This window comes from Dasypus novemcinctus, chromosome 1 (genome assembly GCF_030445035.2).
Source record: "Dasypus novemcinctus isolate mDasNov1 chromosome 1, mDasNov1.1.hap2, whole genome shotgun sequence".
Lineage (NCBI taxonomy): Eukaryota > Metazoa > Chordata > Mammalia > Cingulata > Dasypodidae > Dasypus > Dasypus novemcinctus.
In genome coordinates, this window is record NC_080673.1 from 82,073,241 (window position 1) to 82,081,513 (window position 8,273).

Consider the following 8,273-nt stretch of genomic DNA (forward strand, 5'->3'; position numbering starts at 1 on the left):
ACCTGTCATTTAAAAAAATTTCTCTTTTTTTAAAATATTGTTTTGTCAAAGTATCTAGAAAATGTTTTTGGAGGAAAATACAGCATTCATTTCAACAATGCCATAGATAAATATGATCTCAAAGCAAATACATGCTAATTAAAAATTCAGGAAATTTTATCAACTTCATTTATAAAGGAGTAAATTCAAAACATCTATTTTTACTACTATATATAAATGTTTTAAAATGTAGACTAAATCTAATAGTTTAGACAATGTTAACTATGAAAAAATAATTTATTTTTCCAGCTGTTCATGGAGGTTAGGAAGCTTAAAGTTAATTATTGCTAAATTCCTTTTATTTTTCCTAGTTAGATATTCTTTATCTATTATTCTTTTGATCCCACAATATTTCTTAAGCTGCTCCTTCTGTCTCATGTTATGTATTATGCTATATTTTGTTAATAATTTTCAATTCCTTGAATATGCCATATTCATATTGATTTAAACTAATTAATACCCAGTTATAAGAAGATTATATTCATGTTTGCCAATACAGAGGCAGAAGTTAGAAATGTAAAATTTATATTTTACAAAAAGGAAAAAGAAAACTTAGAATGAGAATGACTATAAGTAAACTTCAGCATTATAACAGAATATAATTAAAGTAAAGAAAATATCACATTGTGGCATGGGATTTTGGGGTGGCAAGTGGATGTGGAGCTTGAAAATGACAGATCACAAAAGTAACCATGTCAAATTGTCTGTCATGGTCAATATATTATAAACAATCAATCACACTCTGTTGTCAGCCTCTTAGGGCTGCCATGACAAAGCACCACAAACTAGATGGTTTAAAACAACAGAAATTTATTTTTCACAGTTCTGAAGGTTAGGATCTGTAGAGGAGAAGCCTTCCTTGACTCTTCCTAGCTTCTTGTGTCTTGCCAGCAACAGTGGGGCTTCAATTATTTCTGCCTCACTTGTCCTGTGGCTTTCTCCCTTTGTCTGTCCAATTCTCCTCTTATTATTAGAGCACCAGTCATATTGGGTTATGGCTCACCTTAATCTAGTTTGGCCTCATTTTAGCTAATAACATCTTCAAAGATCATATCTGCAAAAATATTGGCATTCACAAGACTGGGGTTAGGACTAGGCCCTGTCTTATTAGGTGATGCAATTCATCTCGTAACCATCTATTGGGTGATTTTGGAAGCATGTTTGACATATCTGCTTTATGAATTTTGATTCCAATGTATGCATGCATTTATGTACTCAAGATACAATCTAAGATGCATGCTTCAGCAGCACATATACTAAAATTGAAATGATACAGAGAAGATTAGCATGGCTCCTGCACAAAGATGACATGCAACTTTGCAAAGCATTCCAGATTTTTAATTTTTAAAAAAAGATACTTAGACTGCACAATAGACTACACAAAAAAATATAAGGGATTCCCATATGCCCCACTCCGCACACCATTTCACACAGTTGATGAACACATTTGCATTGCCACTAAGCATGGATCACAGTTTACATTGTAGTTTACACTTTGTTCCACTCAATTCTTTAGGATATGGCAGTATATATAATGGCCAGTATCTGTCATTGCAATGTCATTCAGGACAATCCCAAGTCCCCAGAATGCCCCCACATTACACCTCTTCTTCCCTTTTCCCTCCTTCATCAGTTCCAGTGGCCACTGTCTCTACATCAATTATACAGTTGTGACACTGCCTGTTCTGTGTGGTGGCTTCTACACAGAATTTTCATGTAATCATTAAGAGGAAAGAGACAGCTGTGCTTATATTGCAGGCCATTGCTTTGTTTCCTGCCATTGAACTTCCTGGTGACAGTAAACCCCATGCATCAGTTTCTTTAGTAAGGTGGTATGTGAGTCTGAGTCTGATGTAGGTGACCATCACAGTCGCTTTTCATCCCTGAACATGAATTGGTCCTGTTGAGTGGCTAACTGATATGAACAAATTGCCATGTGAAACATTTAAAGATTTTCAAAATAGGTGCACCCTTCATATTTGATAACATTCTTATCCAAAACTTGTTCCCTAGGGAGCTTGTTGTTGTTTTTTTCCTTCAGTCTGCTTATACTTTAAATACTATGATTGGATATTTAATACTAAAGCCAAGAAATCACTGTTCCTTTTGAGTGGTGCTATCCCTAATTTGGGCCTCTGTAGCATGCTGGCATCTTGTCATCTAGTGATCAAAAGTGACTTTTGAGATTATCTCATTACAGTAGGCTTCCAAACATACAGTGAGCCCTGTGTTAGAAAAAACAAATTTTGTGTTTTGGTTGTTGAAGGAGTGGGAAGAAAGGTGGGAGAAGAGCCTACCTATGGCACCAGGGAGTGATTATTTTAAGTGTGGATGTCAAATGTTTTTCCTAGAAATGTTGGAGAATTAGTTTCTCTAATTCCACAGGAATTAGGTTCTAGTATTTTAGTTTCTTTATTAAGAATGGCAGAGATTTTATATTTTATGGCTTTCATACTTTCAGATGTGAAAAATGTTATTATTGCCTGAAAGTACTGGTTTGTAGTAGTTATTTTATTTGGAACAGCCTAGATCCTCATGTAGCATTCTTATTTGTTACTAAGGGTGTCAATTTTCCTTATTAGGATGTTTTATAGGTTCAATGTGAAGCTTATTTTACTTATGTGGTGCAAGTAGGCTTTTTAGATTGCAAAACTGAAATGAAATTTGAATTATGGAAAATTAATATGTGAAGATGAAATTTTATAAAATACTCTGCATTTTTTTGGACCAGCATGTTTCGGAAAGTTAATCTTCACTCATCATTCCACATAGATACACACTTCTAGAAAGAGATGATGTAGCACTGAAGGAGTTAATGGATGAGGAAGATATTTTACAGGAATGTAAAACTCAGAACAAAAAACTTATAGCGTTTCTGTTAAAAGCAGAATGTCTTAAAGATTCAGTCTTATTCATTACAGAAGAACCACCTCAGGACCTGGATGAAAAGATCAGATACAAGTATCAAAATATATCTTGTGAGTTGCTCACATATGATGTCTCCCAGATGAATCCTTCCTTGCTAATGAAATTATATAGCTTCCTCTTAAATGATTCCCCCTTGAACCCACTACTTACCTGTTTATTTAGTAGAAAATCAGAACAGATTGTGGATTTCTTAAAGAAGAAATGTGATTTTATAAACCTTATTATAAAGCTCTGTGATCATGAATTTGTTTTTCAGGCTCCTGCTGTGTATTGAGCCTCCGCAGCCCACACAGTATGTGCTGAATTGCTCAAAGTCCAGAGAAAGTTGTAACATTCTGCTTAAAATTTGATGGATACTTCTTAGTATGTTAATCTTCATTGGGGCTTAAACAATAGCCACTCCTTGCTATGATTACTTCTACAATGTATTTTTACAGTGGTTAAATGAGGAGAAAATCATCCAGAAGCTTCTGGAAATAGTTCATCCACAGCAAGACCAGCATTCAAATGTATCACAGTTACTTTGTGAAATTATTTGCCTGAGCAAAGACCACATGTTACAAATTCAGAACAGTGCAGAATCAGATCACCTGTTTGCCACTCTAGAAAAGCAACAAATTACAGAGCAATTTCTTTCAAATATTTTCCACAAGGAGACAAATTAATCTGCCATTACCAGCACAATCCAGATACTGCTGACTTTCCTTGAGGCATGCCGACCAACATTTGAAGGCCATATAGAGATATGTCCACCAGGCATGAATCATCATTCAGCTTGTTCAGTCAACAGTGTTCTAGAAGCTGTCAGAGATAGACTTGGATCTTTTCATGAATGCCTGTTTGAGCCACGTAACTTGGAAAAACAAGGCAGCATCTAATAAGGAATCTCACATTTTTATTCTTCTTGGCCTTGATTCCAAAATAAGACAGTGTCTAGTTTGGACTTTCTCTCTTGTACTCCTAGGAGAGAGTGAGAAAAGTGTGATGACTATCTGAGGTGTCTTGGATCCTCCTGTGGGGAACACCCAACTGCACATGATGAGGTTGATATCCAGCCTTCTTCAAACACACACCAACAATGTGAATGGGGACCTGATTGAACTGAACAGCATTGGAGTCTTCTTGGACATAGTCTTCAAATATACATGGAATAACTTTTTGTATACACAAGTGGAAATTTGCATTGCATTGATTCTTGTAAGTCCTTTTGAAAATGCAGAAAATGGCACAATTTCTGAGCAAGACTCTACTGGTGACAATTTATTATTATAACCACTTTTTCAAAAATGCCCATTAATGGAATGAATACATGAAGACTGGGAAATGAATGAGATGAAACAGGCCGAGAAAGGAAGGCAGCATGGTTACATGGGACACCTAACAAGGATAAATAACTGCATCACACACAGCACTGACAAGGCCCCAACAGTGCATTAGTACAGCAGCTTATCAAAGATCTTCAGATGAAGTTAGGGAGTGTTGGGAGATGTTTTGCACAAGCTCCTTAGGAGAAACTGACAAGAGGATCATGGTACACTAGTTACAACGTAACATATTCATTCATCCAGTGATGGTGAAATTGACCTTAAAGAAGGTTTCTCACAGGATTCTTCTTTGCAGCAATTTGGCTTCAACAATGAGAAACTTGAAGATTAAGATTACATTGGCAATGTTTCTTTTGGTCAGGTATCAGACATCAACTCTTCTGTCAATACAAATGAAAGTGGAAATACCACCTTGTTTGAAGCATGCTGTAAAGAAAGAATACAGCAGTTTGATGATGGCTCTGATGAGAAAGCTATCTGGGAGGAAAAGTGCACTGCATTTACACATGAATCCCAAAGACGATCTAGCTCAGGGAGTACAGATAATGAGGAAAGTACACTCAGAAGATGAAGATGGAACCAAAGAAGACTTGTTTGAATCCAGTAGTGCCAAAACAGAGGATAAAATGGAGGTAAACTTCAGTAAACACCCAACTGGTCAGCCATCTTCGATGTCCCAATGGAGACAATTCATTCTGCAACATTAGACTCTTGGCTCTGCTGTCTGAATCAGAGAAGAGCCAATGCCAACTAAAGAAATAGGCTGGGCTTCTTTTTTTCAGAGTTCTCTTCTTCCCTGAGTACAAAAGAATCTTTAAGGAGTAACTCCCCAGTGGAAATGGAAACCAGTACTGAACCCCTGGGTCCTCTGACTACCATTGTCACTAGCCTTGCAGCATAGACAGAAGTACCAGGCAGTATGACGATGGAGGCCAGCTCTGATGGAGAGAAGGAGGCAGAAAGTACAGACAAGGTAACTGAGACTGTGATGAATGGCAGCATAAAGGAAACTGTCAGCTCACTGTAGATGCCAAGAAAGAAATTGTGGTCTTCAAAAGTGAGGAAGGAAAGCTGTCTACCTTCCAAGATGTTGCTTGTAAAATATGGTGGAGGAGACCCTTGAGTCAAGTCCATGGTCCTCCTGATCCACAGCAGTAGTTCAGGGCAGAGGACTGACCAGTCAAACATGCCGGGTGGCACCTCAGTCACTGGCCCTGTGTGATGAGTGATATCTACTGCTGTTGCTGACTGAGGACTGAAGAATGCCACCACCCAGGAGCTTCTGGGGGTGCTTCATCCCAGTCACTGCTGCACTTGCTCTGCAAGTGATCAGGACCAACAACATTTCTAGTCTAATTTCTAAGACACAGTACAGAGAAATCCAGAAGTATAAAAATATTGCACATTGACAAATACCAGGAATTTTTGTGTATGTTTACATTATACTGTTATAAATAATAGGTGACCTGTGAAATAAGGTCTTGCTGTCCATGTAATAAAAGCAGTAATGCTATAGTTAAAATGGCTGGAAGAATAGTTTTATAAAAGTGTATATATATTTAGATTTATTATATTTGAAATATAACTATTTGACATTTACTACTGTGACCAAAGTTTTAGGCAGTTTTCATATATTTTCACCTTGTACAAAATTCTGAATTCATATTTCTTTACAAGTTGGGAAGAGTCCTAAGATTGAAATGCCCTGTAAATGTAATTTTGGTTGTTGCAATGTGCAAAACTGATTTTGAATAAGGAATATTTGGTGTTCTTTTAATAATTAGTTTGATTGGTAACTGTTTTCTGTATTGTGTAAACAGATAAATATGTAAGTAGTTGGGTAGAGATTAGGTATTTATTGCTACCCCTCAGTTGATAAACTGATAGTTATTGTAAAGTCATATGTTCAGTTCAAGTCTTGTTTGCTTGAAATAATTATTCCTACAGATAAAACACTAGACTATTTTGATTGTATATGGCTTCTGGTTTGGGTTGTTTTGTTTTTGTTTTGTTTTGGTAGTTGATCTGCCTTTTAACCAATTAGCCAAAATTTGCTTTGTTAACAAGCATCACCAATGAACATTTCAGAGCAATCTGTATATTTTAAAATACCTAAATCATATCAGGCAAATCAGTTGAAAGATGCTTGTCCTGATAATGGGATTGGAGTGCATTCATTTTACAAGCTTGTATTTTTAATGTAGAAATCAAAATCTGGCACCTAAGCATGTTAATTGTTTAATTGTACTGAGTGAGGTTTTCACTCATAAATTCTAAACCAATGTATTTTTTTCAGAACTGGTTTGTGTATACATATAATGATTATGGATACTAAGTCAATGTAATTTACAATTTTCTATGCCAATATAAAAATACATCACAGCCTTCTTAAACAACTGAAGCAATATATTGTATATTGCCATGTCATTTGTCGAAAGGATTAAATTACTTGACTTTTGCACTTTTAGATGCAAATCAGTTTTTCACTTTTGTAATAGAAAATATCTGCATATTTTAGCATCACTTGTTTTTCCTGACCAGTATATAAAATCAAAATGATATTCTGAAAAATGGCCAACAATTCTTTTAGAAAAAGCATCCCAAGGAGCATGTGTAAACATTTCATTCATTGAATATGGAAATAAAAAGTCAAATGTCAATATATGTATATATATCATCTAACTTGATTCATATCTTGCTTATCAAAGCTAGAAAAATATAGATTCTGGAGTATTAAATTCCATTTTCAAGTTTTGTTGTGTTTGGTTGCAAATGTCCAAATGCTTATTTTTCCAAAGCAGTTACAAATTAATGTCAGACCTGTCATGAACAGAAGGTGCGCAGGTGACATGGAAATTATAACAAATTTGTCGTCTAAACAACTTGGAAGAAATGTTAATAAGTTCTGTTTAATATCGTTTTATAATGTATAAAAACTATGAATTGTTATTCTTTTGACAATACAGATAGATGCTGTTTAATGTTTAAAAGCATTTATATAATCTCTCTTGAAGATGAATAGGAGCATTTTCATTAACTAAAAGGAGTTCTTCAAAACAGAAAAATAGTATATACTAAAGAAGACTTGGAATGTCAAACTACAACATGCTTAAATAGCTTTGTATTATTTTTACAGTCACAGAGGCCATACATTTTTCATTATGTCTGTATTTTAGGTAGAGATAGATTACAGGCACAGCCACATAATGAATTAAAATTACATAAATATATAAAATAATTACAAAATATATGTTATTTTGAGTAAAATAATTTTATGTTTAAGTAGCTCTTTAAAAACTTTATGTTTTAACAGCTTTGAATACACAGGACTTAGTGATAATATGAGTAAAAGGATAATTTTTTGAGAATGCTATATATGACATGGTGTTTATAAGCAACATTCTCTCTGAAGAATTTTCTCTGGCAAACACACAGAGTCCCAATCTGATAATGAAAACAATAAATAAAAGTTACAAATGATTAAGCGATGCATTCTGTAGGATAATATTATGGATAAATACCTGACATGGCTAGAAAATAACTGTATTACCATACCTCTTTTCCCATTTTTTTACCTCTTAATTCACCAAACATCTAAGCCCCCTTTCCCAAAGAAAAACACAAATAAATCATGGATTTCACTCTCTTTGTAAAAAAGAAGGAATATAAAATAAAGGATACTCAATTTCTAATTAGAAAACCAGTAAAGTATAAAAAGAGCAATAAAAATAAATAAACCTAAATTCTGTGTTCAATATTTTGCTTAAAATTTTCCTTTAGTTTCCTTCATTGAATTCCACAATTTAAATCTATTTTATGTTCACCTATTCATTATCCTTTTTCTAAGATGATGTCTCCCCCCACCCTGGCAATTTTAGTGCTAATTGCAATTTTTCAGAAAGCATTTGGTAATATTTATTAAATCAGTATTACAGTAAATAATCCCCAATGAGTTGTAAGTGCCAGAAAACAAACTCAAAT

At 34.6% G+C, this 8,273-nt stretch overlaps 1 non-coding gene and 1 pseudogene across 1 annotated transcript; both read left to right on the plus strand.

The window, feature by feature from the left end:
• Positions 1-1,275: 1,275 nt before the first annotated feature.
• On the plus strand, positions 1,276-1,378 carry LOC111759529 (U6 spliceosomal RNA). The gene has a single exon (XR_002793485.1). It is a non-coding gene; the product is annotated as a U6 spliceosomal RNA (small nuclear RNA).
• A 1,393-nt stretch (positions 1,379-2,771) lies between these two features.
• Positions 2,772-5,514, plus strand: LOC101443637 (serine/threonine-protein phosphatase 6 regulatory subunit 3-like; annotated as a pseudogene).
• The last annotated feature ends 2,759 nt before the right edge of the window (positions 5,515-8,273 follow it).